The sequence below is a fragment of the Lolium rigidum genome, chromosome 2, assembly GCF_022539505.1.
Source record: "Lolium rigidum isolate FL_2022 chromosome 2, APGP_CSIRO_Lrig_0.1, whole genome shotgun sequence".
Lineage (NCBI taxonomy): Eukaryota > Viridiplantae > Streptophyta > Magnoliopsida > Poales > Poaceae > Lolium > Lolium rigidum.
The window spans coordinates 181,557,218-181,574,175 of NC_061509.1; the positions used below are offsets into that span (position 1 = coordinate 181,557,218).

Here is a 16,958-nt window from a genome sequence, read left to right on the forward strand (position 1 = left end):
TATGATCTTGCATGCTCTCCGTTACTAGTAGATGCTCTGGCCAAGTAGATGCTTGTAACTCCAAGAGGGAGTACTTATGCTCGATAGTGGGTTCATGCACGCATTGACACTGGGACAGTGACGAAAGTTCTAAGGTTGTGTTGTCTTTGTTGCCACTAGGGATAAAACATTGATGCTATGTCTAAGGATGTAGTTGTTGATTACATTACGCACCATACTTAATGCAATTGTCCGTTGCTTTGCAACTTAATACCGGAGGGGGTTCGGATGATAACTCGAAGGTGGACTTTTTAGGCATAGATGCGGTTGGATGGCGGTCTATGTACTTTGTCGTAATGCCCAATTAAATCTCACTATACTCATCATGATATGTATGTGCATTGTCATGCTCTCTTTATTTGTCAATTGCCCAACTGTAATTTGTTCACCCAACATGCTTGTTTGTCTTATGGGAGAGACACCTCTAGTGAGCTGTGGACCCCGGTCCAATTCTCTTTACTTGAAATACAATCTACTGCAATACTTGTTCTATTGTTTTCTCGCAAACAATCATCTTCCACACAATACGGTTAATCCTTTGTTACGACAAGCCGGTGAGATTGACAACCTCAGCTGTTTCGTTGGGGCAAAGTACTTTGGTTGTGTTGTGCAGGTTCCACGTTGGCGCCGGAATCCCCGGTGTTGCGCCGCACTACATCCCGCCGCCATCAACCTTCAACGTGCTTCTTGGCTCCTCCTGGTTCGATAAACCTTGGTTTCTTTCTGAGGGAAAACTTGCTGCTGTGCGCATCATACCTTCCTCTTGGGGTTGCCCAACGAACGTGTGAAATACACGCCATCAAATGCCAACGACGAACATAATAACACTTTATTTTGTTCCAGATGTGTATTCCTATCATATTCCTTGTCAGTCACTTAGGCCATTGTATTCTTGTATTGCGTTGTTTTGTATGACACTTCATACCAACCAATATGGTACAAATACCCAAGAATTTCATTGTGTGACCAAACGAGGAATACATCCACAACATGTATATTATTTATATACACCTGAGCTAGACTTTCTAGTCTTTTCTTTCTTTCTGCCAATAATCTTTTGTAGTTTCTCTTTTAGCTTTCCTCATTATTCAGAAAAACACTTCAACATCAATAACTTCTAGGTTTGTTGGTCAAATACCAATAACCTTGAGGTTCTTACTTTGAAGTTGATCATCATATGACAAATGTTCCGAATTTCACTATTAGTAACCTTGTAAAATGATGAACAATTTCACTCATAATTTTATCCATTGTATCATCATGACTTTCTGAGACCATGTCTGTACATGCTAGGCTCATAAAGTTTAATCTTAGTATTCGCATGTGCAAATCTGGCTTGCACCCGTTGTATGCACACGTAGAATCTATAACACCCGATCATCACATGATGCTTCGATACGACGAGTCTTAGCAACGGGGCTTACTAAGGACGATTACTTCATGGATATGCGAATATTGTTAGTGCCCCAATAGTTGGAGGATTGGGACGCCTTGCGTCTTCAACCTTCGTACATTCCCATAAAACTTATGAGTTTATGTAGTCTCACCAAATTATATTCTATCATCTTGCAATAAGGGCTTAGATATCACAAATATCTCATACCTTGATTATTTCTGAAAACTAAATTTTCAGCTCCTTACTTTTCAAACAGATTTGAACGGAGACAAGAGAACTTTAGGTACTAAATGAAAACATAGCTCTTTGAATCAACAATGTGAGGTTTACTAAAAGTTTGCAATAGGACTTAATCAATTCTTGATTCTTAACAATACGGTACCAATCTGTAAAGTTTCTTGTCAGATTTTAACAGTATTTCTATCTCAATTACAAGACTAGCGCATAGTAGTAAACGGATGCCAATACTACAAAATTAATTTAAAATACTACTCAGACTATGTTTATGATAATTAGTTCATGTTTTAATCTAATTACTAATGAACTCCCACTTAATACAACATCCCTCATAGTTGTTAAGTGGTACACGATCCAAATCCACTACACCAAAACCGATCATCACGTGAGATGATGTAGCTTCAATGGTGAACATCAACATGTTGATCATATCATCCATAAGACTCGTGTTCAACCTTTCGGTTTCCGTTGTCCCGAGGCCATGTCTGTACATGCTAGGCTCGTCAAGCAAACCCAAGTATTCCGCGTGTGCAACATGGCTTACACCCGTTGTATATGAACGTTGAATCTATCACATCCGATCATCACGAGATGCTTTGAAACGACGAACTTTGGCAACGGTGCATACGAGGGGAGAACACTTTATTATCTTGATATTAATGTGAGGGATCATCTTATAATACTACCGTCGCGTTGTAAGCAAAATAAGATGCATAAAGGATTAACATCACATGCAATTCATATGTGATATGATATGGCCCTTTTGTCTTTGCGCCTTTGATCTTCATCTCCAAAGCACGGACATGATCTCCATCATCAACGGGCATGATCTCCATCATCGCCGGCGTAGCGTCAAGGTCCATGGCGCCGTCTTCATGGTTGTTCACCTCATGTAGCAACTATTACAACTACTTTGAGTACTACTCAACATGAAATTTGAAGACAACCATAAGGCTCCTGCCGGTTGCCACAATACAATAATGATCATCTCATACATATTCATCATCACATTATGGCCATATCACATCACCAAACCCCTGCAAAAACAAGTTAGACGTCTCTAATTTGGTTTGCATATTTTACGTGGTTTAGGGTTTTCGAGAGAGATCTAATCTACCTACGAACATGAACCACAACGGTGATACTAATGTTGTCAATAGAAGAGTAAATTGAATCTTCACTATAGTAGGAGAGACAGACACCCGCAAAGCCTCTTATGCAATACAAGTTGCATGTCGAACGAGAAACAAGTCTCATGAACGCGGTCATGTAAAGTTAGTCCGGCCGCTTCATCCCACTATGCCACAAAGATGCAAAGTACTCAAACTAAAGACAACAAGAGCATCAACGCCCACAAAACCATTGTGTTCTACTCGTGCAACCATCTATGCATAGACACGGCTCTGATACCACTGTAGGGATTCGTTGCATAGAAAACAAAAATTTTCCTACCGTGAGAACGCAATCCAAGCCAAGATGCAATCTAGAAGATGGGAGCAACGAGGGGATGAACGAGACTAACCCTTGAAGATTTCCAAAGCCTATAAGAGTAGGCTCTTATTGCTGCGGTAGACGATCACTTGCCGCTTGCAAAAGCGCGTAGAAGATCTTGATCACGGTGCCACGATCGGGCAGCACCTCCGTACTCGGTCACACGTTCGGTGTTGATGACGACGTCCTTCTCCCCGTTCCAGCGGGCAGCGGAAGTAGTAGATCCTCCTCGAAATCCCGGCAGCACGACGGCGTGGTGGCGGTGTCGATGGAGATCTCCGGCGGAGCTTCGCTAAGCATATGCGGGAGAAGTAGTGGAGGAGGGGTGCTAGGGTTTGGGGAGAGGGGGGGTGTCATGGGCGCCGGCCTCAAGGTGGGCAGGGGTGGTGCGGCCAAGCCATGGGCTGCCCCCTCCCTCTCCTCCTCATTATATAGGTGGAACCCCAAGGGTTTGCCCAAAGTCTTCGAATAAGACCCCAACAGAAAAACTGCCTTATGGACGAAACCTAGAGGGACAGGGACTCTTCCCTTCCCCCTTTTCTTGGCCGGCCAAGGAGGTGGAGTCCACCATGGACTCCACCCTCCCACTTGGTTGGCTGGTTAGGGTTTGTGGAGTCCCTCCGGGACTCCTCCTTCCATAGTAATTTATTTCCGGATAATTCTAGAAACCACCTTCCATAAATTCACCGGATCATTTCCAAACTTGGAAAGTGACTTCCTATATATGAATCTTATTCTCCGGATCATTCCGGAACTCCTCGTGATGTCCTGGATCCCATCCGAGACTCCGAACAAAACTTCGAACTCCATTCCATATTCCATATCTACTTAAACGACATCAAACCTTAAGTGTGTCACCCTACGGTTCGCGAACTATGTAGACATGGTTGAGACTTCTCTCCGACCAATAACCAATAGCGGGATCTGGAGATCCATAATGGCTCCCACATATTCAACGATGACTTTAGTGATCGAATGAACCATTCACATACGATACCAATTCCCTTTGTCACGCGATATTTTACTTGTCCGAGGTTTGATCATCGGTATCACTCTATACCTTGTTCAACCTCGTCTCCCGACAAGTACTCTTTACTCGTACCGTGGTATGTGGTCTCTTATGAACTTATTCATATGCTTGCAAGACATTAGACGACATTCCACCGAGAGGGCCCGAGTATATCTATCCGTCATCGGGATGGACAAATCCCACCGTTGATCCATATGCCTCAACTCATACTTTCCGGATACTTAATCCCACCTTTATAACCACCCATTTACGCAGTGGCGTTTGATGTAATCAAAGTACCTTTCCGGTATAAGTGATTTATATGATCTCATGGTCATAAGGACTAGGTAACTATGTATCGAAAGCTTATAGCAAATAACTTAATGACGTGATCTTATGCTACGCTTAATTGGGTGTGTCCATTATATCATTCACATAATGACATAACCTTGTTATTAATAACATCCAATGTTCATGATCATGAAACGATGATCATCTATTAATCAACAAGCTAGTTATACAAGAGGCTTACTAGGGACTCCTTGTTGTTCACATAACACACATGTATCAATGTTTCGGTTAATACAATTATAGCATGGTATGTAAACATTATCATAAACTCAAAGATATTATAATAACCATTTTATTATTGCCTCTTGGGCATATCTCCAACACATGGATCTAGTTTTCACATCAAATTTACTAAGCACCCACAGAGTAAATTTCAGATTAACCTTGTTTATCTGCGGGAGGTGGAGTAGGCCTCCAAAACCAATCTCACGGACGGCCTTCTTCTTCCTTTCGCAGAAATTCTCCATGACTGAGGCAGCTTGTCTTGCTGAGCTGCGTGAAGTGCGAGAGCCTTCATTTTCAGATTCGGACACCTCCGAATCTGATGTTGTTCCTTCTGGATCATCTAGCTGCCTTCTGTTCACCTGCCCTGCCTTTTTCAGAGAACTCCTCAGCTTGTAAGTTGCCCAGGCATCTCCTTTCTGGATCATGTCCTACAAGTAAAGCCAAGTAAAAAAACTGGTGATATGAACTTGATCATGTCCTACGAGCAAGCCAATCACAAAAAGTGCAACAAATCAAAGCACAAAAGTTTGGGAAGCACTTACTGCGCCTCTGTCTGGTTTCTTCCAGTTGATGGCGTCGGCCAACTCTGGTGTGAGGATGGAGAAATGAGGAGGAGAGGGAGACCCTGTTTGGTGTGGACAGAAGTATCTCTACCCCTGTCTCGAATCTGAATGGTAAATGTGAACCCATGCTGGACATCATGCACCCTCCATGCCCCTATATGATTTGACCACTTGACCTATAGAACTTTGTCCATCGTGCAAAAAGGGGTGTGGGGAGGCTGGCAACGTGGATAGAACTATGTTTCATGGTCGACCTCAACTGCAATAGCCACACCACAGTTCTCACAAAACAGAACCCTCGCTAGAATTGAGTAGAATAAATTTAGTGCTTCCAAAAAGCAGATTAACAAAAACAGTACTTAAAGAAACAAAACCCTCAACAGAAATTGAGTAGGAGCATTTTAAGCCTCCAAGAACATATTAACAAAATAAATACGTTGCATCTTAGGCGATCATCTGAATAACCACAAAAAGGGCCAGAGCCAAAATGAAACAAACACCACACAAGGATTTTGATTACTAGCTAAAGATAAGAACATGAGTGATACACCTTCAGATAACTACAAACCTAAACTAGAGAGGGATTGGGATACAGTGGCACAAACCAGCCTACACTAGATACATCAAAGCTGCAAATGCAGTTGCAGCTAGTGTCATTGGTAATGAGCCGGAAGATAACCAGCACACTCCAACATACATAAGCATCAACATGCGAATCTTCTTGAACTTCAAAGCAGAGGAGTTCAGATCCTTAATCTGGGATTGCAGCGTCACAAGCCGAGACTTCAACTCACTGATTTCAGCATGGTGGATGCTACCCTGCTCCGCCATGTCTAACTCCCTGCAGATGAGTGCTTCATTCTTCAACTCCAGCTCCATCCGTGCTGCTGCAAGCTTCTTTCCCAAAATCTCCAAATTTCTTTTTTGGAAATTGACCAACTGCTCAACGTAGTCACGCACGAGATCAACCCATATCCATGTTTTGCATGAGTATGGCGCCTGGGGCAACATAGGTAAGAAAAATGAGGGGGATTAGAAGGAATTGAACACCCAAAGACGCAGATCGAAACACAGAAATCGAATGGGGGAAATCCTTACGTTTGTTCCTATTCTACTACAGGAGTAGTAATCTCGGTTAGGGTTCCTTGTGGTATTGGATCTTTTTTGGCATAGAGGGATTTTGCAGGCGCAGAGTAGGCGGGAGGGGAGATCGGATCAGAGAGTTCTTCCTCCATACTGCGGGTCTGGGACCACGGGGAGCCGGAGCCACCGCTGCTGCGGTGATGGGCAGTACCGCCGCTGCTGAGCATGGACGCCTCGCTGGTCATCGTCGGAAAAATTGGTGAGAGAAATTATGGGGGAGGAGGCGACGAGGCAAGAGCTACAATAGAAAGGGGATGGAGGAAGGAGACGACAAGAGAATAGCATGTCCCAGGAATCCCGTGTTTCTGCCTGCTGTCCAGGAATCTCTATCCCCACCTGCCTGCATTTATGTCATTTTCTACTGTTCTGCACTGCTGAGAGAGGTGCAAAGAAATGTCGCGTAGGGATTCTTCTGGCTGGTATCTTCTCCGGATCTCAAAGCAACTAGCTGCTCTGAACGGTTACGATAGCTTCCTTACCCATACTAGCGTGTACAAAGTTATTTCCGAAAACATAGTCCTCTTCAGGGCTTTTTAATTGTGATGTTATTTTAAAATAGTTACATATTCATAGATAAAGGCGGGACTTAAAATCAACATGGTTACTCTTGTAGAAGATGCGATGTTATCCCGTAGCAACGCACGGGCATTTAACTAGTATAGGTTAAATGTGTACACTTGCAACAAAATGAGTAGTAATTAATGGATTAAGTACAGTTGCAGCCTACGAGATGTGAGAAAGGAGGAAGTAGATGTCAATTCGTGTACTGTATGCAGTCTATGAAGACAAGAAAGGACAGGAATGCAACAAGGCAGGGTAGGGCCTATGAGGTACATAGAGAACCAACACGACGTGGGACGTGCGGGATGCAACCGATCCTGGCCCGGGATCGGTCCCCCGAAACAGAGCGTTTTCCTGTATCAAATCGTGTCGATTTACTTTATCAATTTAAGGTCACGGCCTTCAGTTTATAGGTCAGTTTATATTCAAGCCACGCAAGGACCAAAAGGCAGGCCCTCGCGTGCGATACCGTGCTCGCGCAATAAAATCCATATACATACGGCACGATCATATATCTAGTCGTGTCATCGTTGAAATCCATACCACATGGATCGTGCCCCATTTTCTGTTGAGAGAGATAACGTGGATCGTGTGACGTGTCTTGACATCTGTCTCATGCGATTCAAGGTGCTTCTCCCGGAAGAATCATTGCCAGTGCATGCATGTGTTTCCCTGCTGTGCAATCGCAACTTAAATCAGTACGCAAAGCACAACAAAACAAAAAAAAGACCAGAAGACTAAAAAAAAAAACCTCTGTGTGCAGTGCACGCGAGCATCAGCCAAGGAATACGACAGCTTTTGGCTGTTGGCCGTTTAAAACTCCACTGTCAAACACAAATTTGCGTGGGTGGTTCCCTGGTCCTGCGCACCCGTGACACGTCACGCAGATCACACTAGCAGGCAGGGGCACGCTCGTAATTTCGGGCCGCCATAAACCCTACGGTTAAACCAGCACACTTCCGTCCAGCAGCACTTCCCGATATCCACCACCAAACTCCTCCCTCGCCCCAATCCATGCCCGTCGCCACCTCCCACCACCTCCGCCCGTCGCCGCCGGCGGCGGCGGACCGCCGCGCCGGCCGCGCCTCGCTCCGGCCCTGGGCCCAGCCCCCGCGCCGCCGCGCCGTCGCCCTCGCCGCGGCGGCCGGCGCCGGCGGCGAGGCGTCCGCCGCGGTCTCGGCGGTGAGCCCCGGGACCACCGCGGGCGCCAAGCGGGACCCGTAAGCACCCTCTCCGCGCCGCCGCAATGCGTTGTGCCCCGAGCTGATTTTCTGACGGGGAATTTGGTCTGGTTGCAGGGCGCGGCGCCACACCATCTCGGTCTTCGTCGGGGACGAGAGCGGCATGATCAACCGGATCGCCGGGGTGTTCGCCAGGAGGGGCTACAACATCGAGTCGCTCGCCGTGGGGCTCAACAAGGACAAGGCGCTATTCACCATCGTCGTCTCCGGGACCGACAGGGTGCTCAAGCAGGTCATCGAGCAGCTCAACAAGCTCGTCAACGTCTTGAACGTGAGTCTGTCCGCCGCCTCCACATTTTCCACGACCTCATGGATTTCATTCTAGTACTTGGTTCGAAAACAGGAACATCCCTTCGGAAAACTTCACCGAGTCATCATGAACTATTCTTCAGATTTAGCCTGTTATTTGCTCTGTCGATCACTATCTATCTGGCCGTGCCAATTGAGAGTCCAGTTACCGTTTGTTCCGTTATTAGATCATCACATTTTCATATAATTGTGAATGTTCATGGGCCGTATTTACTAGCTACCAGTACAAAGTGCAAAAGCATGGCAGTTCCTAATTTGGGCACTAACACCTTAGCTGCCTTTTTTGGAACATATTCCCCTCTTCTGTGTTACCCACAGCTTGGATAGTCCTTTCTTAGAAGGAAACTCGTTTTAGGGAATGTTCTGCACGGTTTGTTGTCGTAATCTATCAAGGATCTGCACTTTTTAAGACTAATTTGATGGAACTGTACTTTTGCTTGCATTAGTACCACAAAACTAGTACAACTTTTAGCTACCCTGTTCATCCTACAACCTGGCTCCACTGCATAGTAGGTGTAATGAACCTTTGCTTTCGATTTATCAGGTTATTACCATATTACCCTTGTTAGAAATGTTTTACTGAACTTTTTTTTTCTGCCATTGAGTGCATACTGGATATCCAAATAACACAGCTACTGTGACGAACCTAAGCTGATTTTCACTATCATGCCTAGTCTGTTTATCTCCACACCTGCCATGGAGATGAATTTTAATAGTGTGATGTGATCTTTATCCATTTTATCCTGAAAGGTGACATGTCGTTGCCTTTGCAGATTTCTTTTCGTATTGTATGTTCTTATGTGATTGTAATAAGAGTACTAGTATAATTTTTCTTTAACATTTATTCTATTTTCAATCCAATAAATTGCAGGTTGAAGATCTATCTAAGGAACCTCAGGTTGAAAGAGAGCTCATGCTTATAAAACTCAATGCCAAACCAGATCAACGTGCTGCCGTAAGATATGCTGTTGATCTGTATTTCCACGATATCAAAACATTGTTTAGTCATTGAATTAGTTTATTGGTACTTCTATTTAAAGGGTTGTAACAGGACTCTTGCCTCATGGTTGACAGGTCATGCTTGTAGCTAATGTGTTCAGAGCAAAAGTTGTTGATATTTCCGAGAATTCTCTAACCCTAGAGGTAAAGTCTTGACTTCAAACAGTATTATAAGGACTAGGGTGTTCCATGTCTATGCTGGATTAAATTTTCTTGATGCTGATATGGCAAATGCTTCAGGTCACTGGAGATCCTGGAAAGATTGTTGCGGCACAAAGGAGCCTAAGCAAATTTGGGATCGAAGAAATTTGTAGAACGGGAAAAGTATTTTTCTAGACCATTTGCTACGTACATGCATGGGCACATTTCTTCATTGTCTAATTCTTCTATCTCAATGTTCTTAGATTGCTTTGATTCGTGAAAAAATTGGAACAGCTGCCCGTTTCTGGGGATTTTCTACTGCTTCTTATCCAGACCTCATAGAAGCATCACCCAGAAACCCTCTTCTTACTTCTCCGAAAAAGACGGTTAATGGAAGTTTTGATCAGCCATCCAGTGCTGGGGTATGTTTCCATGAATATAAGACCAACTACATATTTATTGCATATTCCTTCTTGTTCTGCTTCAACTGTTCTAAAAGCGAGGCAACGCTTAGGCTATAGGTGCCAGTCTGCCTAGTACCTTTTAAAATGCTGTTACTCCCTCCGATCCAAAATACTTGTCCAAAAATGGGAGAATCTACACACTAAAACACGTCTAGATACATGCATTTTTGGGCAAGTATTTTGGACCGGATAGAATATTTGTAGTTTTAAATACTTGGTAATCTAAACCACGCTGAAAAGATGCCCCTTTTACATGAATGACACAATCAATAATTTGATGTGCAATAACAGAGAAGATCTCACGAACTGCGTATCTTTAATTTCTATAGTGTAAACAAATGCAACTGAACTTCTCTGTCGCCAGTAAACATCCCAGTGCAGCCGTAGCACTGTAAGTGAATTTATAGATGAAGGTAATTTGTATACCTGGCCTTAGGAAAGCAAAAAAAACATTGCTCATACAGCGAAACTGGGGAGATACCTGCGTGCTGACAAAACTAAAAACCACACAGAGATACTCATACCCAAGCAGGCAGGGATATAAAACAAATAACCAGGTTAAGTCGAACATTCCTATCGTTTCCACTACATCAGACACAAACGCCCCTCAAAGGAGGCCAACATAAATATTTCAGCTTCCTAGCTTGAAGTTGAAGTCTGATCTGCATCTTTAACATGAAATCCTGGTATGTAGTCTTCAGCGACCCCAACATTGCTGCATAGAAAGTATAATTTGGTAAATGAGCGACACAGGATTCAGAACACTTTTGCTCTTGAAAGTCTTATCATTTCGAGTTAAGAAAAGCCTGCGAGTTACATGAGCAAACCCATAGAAAGATAGGTGCTAACTTTGAAAGATCCCTTCAAGACCACCCTAATGAAGTTAGCTAAAGGGCATATATATACAACATATACTGTGTGGTTTCAATATCACCACGTAGATGACAATATCCAAAGTCATGTATCACTGTATCACTTTACCATAACACCTCAGCATTCAAATTTTTGTTGGCAGTTCTTATATTGGTCATAGCTACATTACTAGTAATAAGTGAACATTCTGGCCTGGACTGTACTGACATTTTTAAAAGCACAACTGAAGAAACTTACCTCTGAGTAAAACGTTCCCAGACTTCCATTGCACATATGAGATACTGTATTACAGTATATCTGTTGCTGCTGATTCTTATAATATGTGGTTGTATTGATTTTTGAATTTTGTGTTCAGGGTGATGTGTATCCTGTGGAACCTTATGAAAGCATGTCCATGAACCAAGTACTTGATGCCCATTGGGGTGTTCTTGATGATGAAGATGTAAGCTAAAAGATTTCCAGTTCTGCAAAAGAAACATCATTTGTTTAGTTAAACTAAATGACCTATAAACTGTATCTAAAACTGTTGTGGCCGCAGTGTGTTCTCATTTTGTGTCTTCTTGCAACCAGTCAGTGTAAACAGATGCCTCTATCGTAATAGTGCCAGCTTCTAAGCTAATGATGCCTTTGTTTGGTACAGTCAAGCGGACTTTGCTCACATACTCTTTCCATCCTTGTGAATGATTGTCCTGGTGTCCTCAACATTATAACAGGCGTCTTTGCTCGCAGGGGCTACAGTATACAGGTTTTTTTCAAAACTTTATTGATTTTTGTTATGTAGTTCCAGGCTATTTTTCAATGAAACCATACTATTTCCCAGAGTCTTGCTGTTGGCCGAGCTGAAAAGGAAGGCATTTCACGTATTACAACAGTTGTTCCCGGAACTGATGAATCCATCGAGAAGTTAGTTCAGCAGCTTTACAAGCTTATCGATGTACTTAAGGTAAATGTCATGCAATTTCTTAGGGCAATCATTGACGATATAAAATATGTTGTGTAATGCAAAACATGTGACTGTCCCAGGTTGAGGACTTGACTCACTTACCTTTTGCCGAAAGAGAACTGATGCTTATCAAGGTATCTGGGAACACCGCTGCTCGGAGGGAGATACTAGATATTGGTCAAATCTTCCGGGCAGAATGTCTGGATCTTTCTGATCACACAGTTACGTTAATGGTGAGCTTCTGGCTTTATAAGGTGTTGTTTTTTATTGTCGATTTTACACAGTAGATTTACCAACTCTCAAGTGTGCTACGGTGAGTGTTAAAGCAGCTTGGGTACAAACTTAAGATCAAGAGAACCATCTCATGTATAAACAAAAAGTTGAGGCCTTGCTTTCAGAAACTATTTTTTTGTATGATGGTCTTTAGAATTCATATGTGCCCAGTGAATTATCTTGTGATTTTACTGTTTTGTTTTGAACAGTTGTTCTGGTAGTATCAGGATGAATTGCTTACATAAAAAGATGGAATGTTTGACATGACCATATTATGTATGTGTTGTATTAAGGCTATTCATTTAGTGAGAACTCTTATGTAATGATACTTACTGATGCTATGTAGCTTACTGGGGATCTTGACAAGATGGTTGCACTACAAAGACTGTTGGAGCCTTACGGCATATGCGAGGTATGCTAATCATTTTCGCCTCTTCTCTACCAGTTTCTTGTGAGTTGTAACTAGTAGTTCTAGATGATCTTTTCGTTTAATTTTCTGTTCTCTTGCTTTACTACTGCTGATGTGGCTGTGAGACAGAATCTATCTCGCAAATAATGCCAATCCACGTGATTCACTAATCAATTGCTTGATATGGTTTCTCAACACACTCGGCTGCCAATTATTTGTTCAAAACAAGCAGTGAAAAACATTTCTAGATGTTGAGACTTGTCTGCAGTCTGTGCTGAAGGGTCAGTGCACGGTAACTTAAAGTTGATTCTTTATCAGTTAGAGAAGGAAGACAGCAGTACTTCCTTTAGGGTATGCTTGGTTTCCAGCCCATGCCGACCCTACCAATTTTTTGGCTGCCCCGTGCGATTTGGCTTTCCTTTGGAACGATGCCAAAATATTGGCTCGCCCAGCGCGCCCTCGATCCTGCAATGCATTTTTCGCCAACGCCCGGGCGCACGGAGGGCGCACAAAACGATCGCCAAAAAATTGGCAGCCCGGCACGCAAATCTGTGGTCCAGTATAACTAAATCAGCAAGTGCGGCGGATTAACTGCAAGCACGTTAGGTCTGCCGCTTATAATCGATCAAGCGTCAGTTTAGTTCTGTCTTCCGTGTAAGCAGCCGTGTAAATTGTAACGAAAGTCATGTTTAGTAGCCATCGCGGGTCATGCTTGGCCGTCCTTTTTTTTTGCAGGCAAATCCATGATCATTTTAATGCTTGGCGACATTTCAGTTCGCTCGTTACTAATTGGAATCCAATGGAACACTAGTTAATAGTACAAGTTATCAAATGTGTGGCAAGTTACTTGGTTGCAAACCAAATGAAGGCCTAGCGATTTTGCCAAAAAAATTTGGCAGCCATAGTGGCTGCAATCCAAACAACAATGACTTGCCAAAATTTTGGTTATGCCTTAGAATTGGTCATGCCAATATTTTGGTTGGGCTGATTGGGGCTCAAACCAAACACACCCTTAACCACCGAGTCCCTTTCCATCATTAGCATTTTCCTATTCTCTTTGGATCAATGAATGGTCATATTTTTCAGAAAACTTACCGGATGATTTCCTCTCTTTTGTGTTCCTTGCTTAATAGGTTGCCAGAACAGGTCGGGTGGCGCTGACCCGTGAATCTGGGGTTGATTCCAAGTACCTCCGCGGCTACTCTCTTCCAGTGTAATGTGTGAGCTAAGCAGAAGGTGTAGGCAGCTTTTCGTTCATTCCTGTTAGGGATGACTTTCTCCTTGGTTGTAATGTGTCGAACCAGTGACTTGTGGAATAAATTATTTCCCGTAGATGCTAGTTGATGTCTGCCCATGTATTGCACTGACATGCTGAATAAATACATGCCCCTCTCCCCTGTTCATTGCTTGCAAGCTGTAACTGTCAGTTGGAACAATCTCTAGTTTATGGTGTATCGCCTACCACTGAGTAGGAGTGATGATCTACCCTCACCATGTTATAAGGTTATCGAAGCGGTGGACATAATGCTTAATTCACACCAACTGGCTTATGCTTAAAATGTGCACAGTTACAGGTTTACAGCCTGCAGGGCAAAAGCGTGAGCTGATGGTGCGCCAACATCCGCATCAACAAGTTTGAACTACTGTAACGTCTGTAATGTTAGGGTTTCGTCCTCAGGATCGATCACATTGAACTGCTACTGCTGTAACATCGGTACTGTTAGGAGGATAGATCTAGCATTACGAAGAAAACCTGCTTCTGGTAGCCTGTCAAATCGAGGCCGTGACCGGGGCCGAGTAGACTTGGTTCGTTTCCAACTTCCAAATTCCAATCCGAGTTCGACTTGGAGTCGCCCTAGTTCCTGCAACTGCAAGGTGCAAGGCCTGATTTCCAGACGGACGCGGTAATAAACTCAAGGCGTATTCCCCGTCGCTACGCCCATCTGCCCTTGATTCCTTCTCTCTCTCTCTCTCTCTCTCTCTCTCTCTCTCTCTCCTCCGATCCAGGGTTTCCCCCCTCTCTCTCTCTGATCCGATCTTCTTTCCCGTCCTCCGCTTCCCGCCGCCCTCGTCGCCGACCAGACTATGGAGTTCCACGACGCCTACCTCCGCGCACAGCCTCGTCGCCTGCCGGCGCCGTGCGCGCTGTTCGCCGCCGCCATCCAGCCCGCGCTCGAGCCGTCCCTGCAGCGACACGGGAAGCGCGCTGCTCCTCTCTCCCTCTCGCCCGCCGCAAAGAACTCCGCCAAGCGCCCACGGCTGTCCGGCTACGACGCCGACTGCAACCTCCGGGAGATGGAGTGGAACGTCGAGCCGCAGCAGCAGCCCTCGCCTGGCTGCCTGAAGGCGGCGCAAGCAGATCCGATTCAAGAAGGCTTCTTTACGCGCGACAGCCTCGTCGCCTGGATGGACGGCCTCGCCCGGCACCACCGTCTCGCCCTGGACACGCTTCACCGCGCCGTCTCCTACGTCGACCGCGTGCTGTCGGCGCGTTCCCCGTCCACGTCCACGACGGCTCAGGGCGACTACGAGCTCCGCTTGCTCGGCGCCGCCGCCGTCTTCACCGCTGCCAGGTTCGAGGGGCGGAGGAAGCTGAACGCGGCGGACGTCGCCTGGTACTGCGGCTTCGCCACCAGCAAGGAGGTGATCCACATGCAGCGCCACATGCTGGCCACGCTCCAGTACGAGCTTAGCTAGTAGCTGTAGATCTGTTGTTGGCACGGCTGCGTGTATTATTGTATTTAAGCGTTGTAATTATGGCAATTCAGAAAACCTGCGAGTTTGATCTGCAATAGGGAGGTCTCCGCTTAGAAACACCGTCCAGAAAAAAAAAAAGCATCCCCTCGCGTGTCCCCAGGGCACCACTGGGGCCGACACCTTGGCGCCGCTTCTAGCACCCTTCGCTTGCGCCTCTCGTCGTCGTTGCTGCCTGCCCTCGCCACGGCAACGGCAGGCTTGGCCGCCGAAGAAGGCCTAGGCGTGGTGGTTGCCGAAGACAGTCGCTAGGGCTGCTAGGGCACAGACATGTGGGGCGTCGATGAGCAGCGGCTAGGGAGGCACCCCTGGCCGTGGTGGTGGCGCCGGAGGTCCTCCTTGGCGGCGCTTAATCGGCAGCGGTGGTTGGGCTGGTTGGCTCGGGACAAACCCTAGATCTTTGATCTTGGTGGATCTTTCCGCCGTCTCCCATCTCCTCCTCGCAGAGTCACGGCTGGATCTGGTGGAGGATCGACCATGCGGTGCCGCCTCCTTGAGTGCCACTTGCCATGGACGTCGGTTGGGCTCGGGGAGGCAGATCATGCAGGGTATCGTGGGGGTGGCTAGCTCGGCTAGAATAATGGAGGTGGACCCAAGGTTCCTTCTCGTGTTAAGATGATGTTCTGCCGGATGCGTGTTTCCATTGATCTGGTTGGATTGTTGTGTATCAGAAGGCTCCGTCGGCGACCTTCACCGAGTGACTCATGCCTGGAGATTGCTGAAGTCTTTCTCTTTGAGCCATCCTTTTCAAATCTGAACTCCATGCATTTCTTTCTCTGCCTTCCATAGTGTACGAGATAATTGGATTGCTATTAGATATATCTCCGTAAATCTTTTGTATAGTGGTAAGTAAATAAAGTTTCTCAATCACTACTGATACGTCTCCGACGTATCGATAATTTCTTATGTTCCATGCCACATTATTGATGATATCTACATGTTTTATGCACACTTTATGTCATATTTGTGCATTTTCTGGAACTAACCTATTAACAAGACGCCGAAGTGCCGGTTGCAGTTTTCTGCTGTTTTTGGTTTCAGAAATCCTAGTAAGGAAATATTCTCGGAATTGGACGAAATCAACGCCCAGGGTCCTATTTTGCCACGAAGCTTCCAGAAGACCGAAGAGTCAACGAAGTGGGGCCACGAGGTGGCCAGACCACAGGGCGGCGCGGCCCAAGCCCTGGCCGCGCCGACCTATGGTGTGGGTCCCTCGTGACGCCCCTTGACCTGCCCTTCCGCCTACAAATAGCCTTCGTCGCGAAATCCCCAGTACCGAGAGCCACGATACGGAAAACCTTCCAGAGACGCCGCCGCCGCCAATCCCATCTCGGGGATTCAGGAGATCGCCTCCGGCACCCTGCCGGAGAGGGGAATCATCTCCCGGAGGACTCTACGCCGCCATGGTCGCCTCCGGAGTGATGTGTGAGTAGTCTACCCCTGGACTATGGGTCCATAGCAGTAGCTAGATGGTTGTCTTCTCCTCATTGTGCTTAATTGTCGGGTCTTGTGAGCTACCGAACATGATCAAGATCAT

At 45.5% G+C, this 16,958-nt stretch overlaps 1 pseudogene; it reads left to right on the forward strand.

The window, feature by feature from the left end:
- The first annotated feature begins 8,029 nt into the window (after window positions 1-8,029).
- LOC124692673 lies at window positions 8,030-14,101 on the forward strand (annotated as a pseudogene).
- The last annotated feature ends 2,857 nt before the right edge of the window (window positions 14,102-16,958 follow it).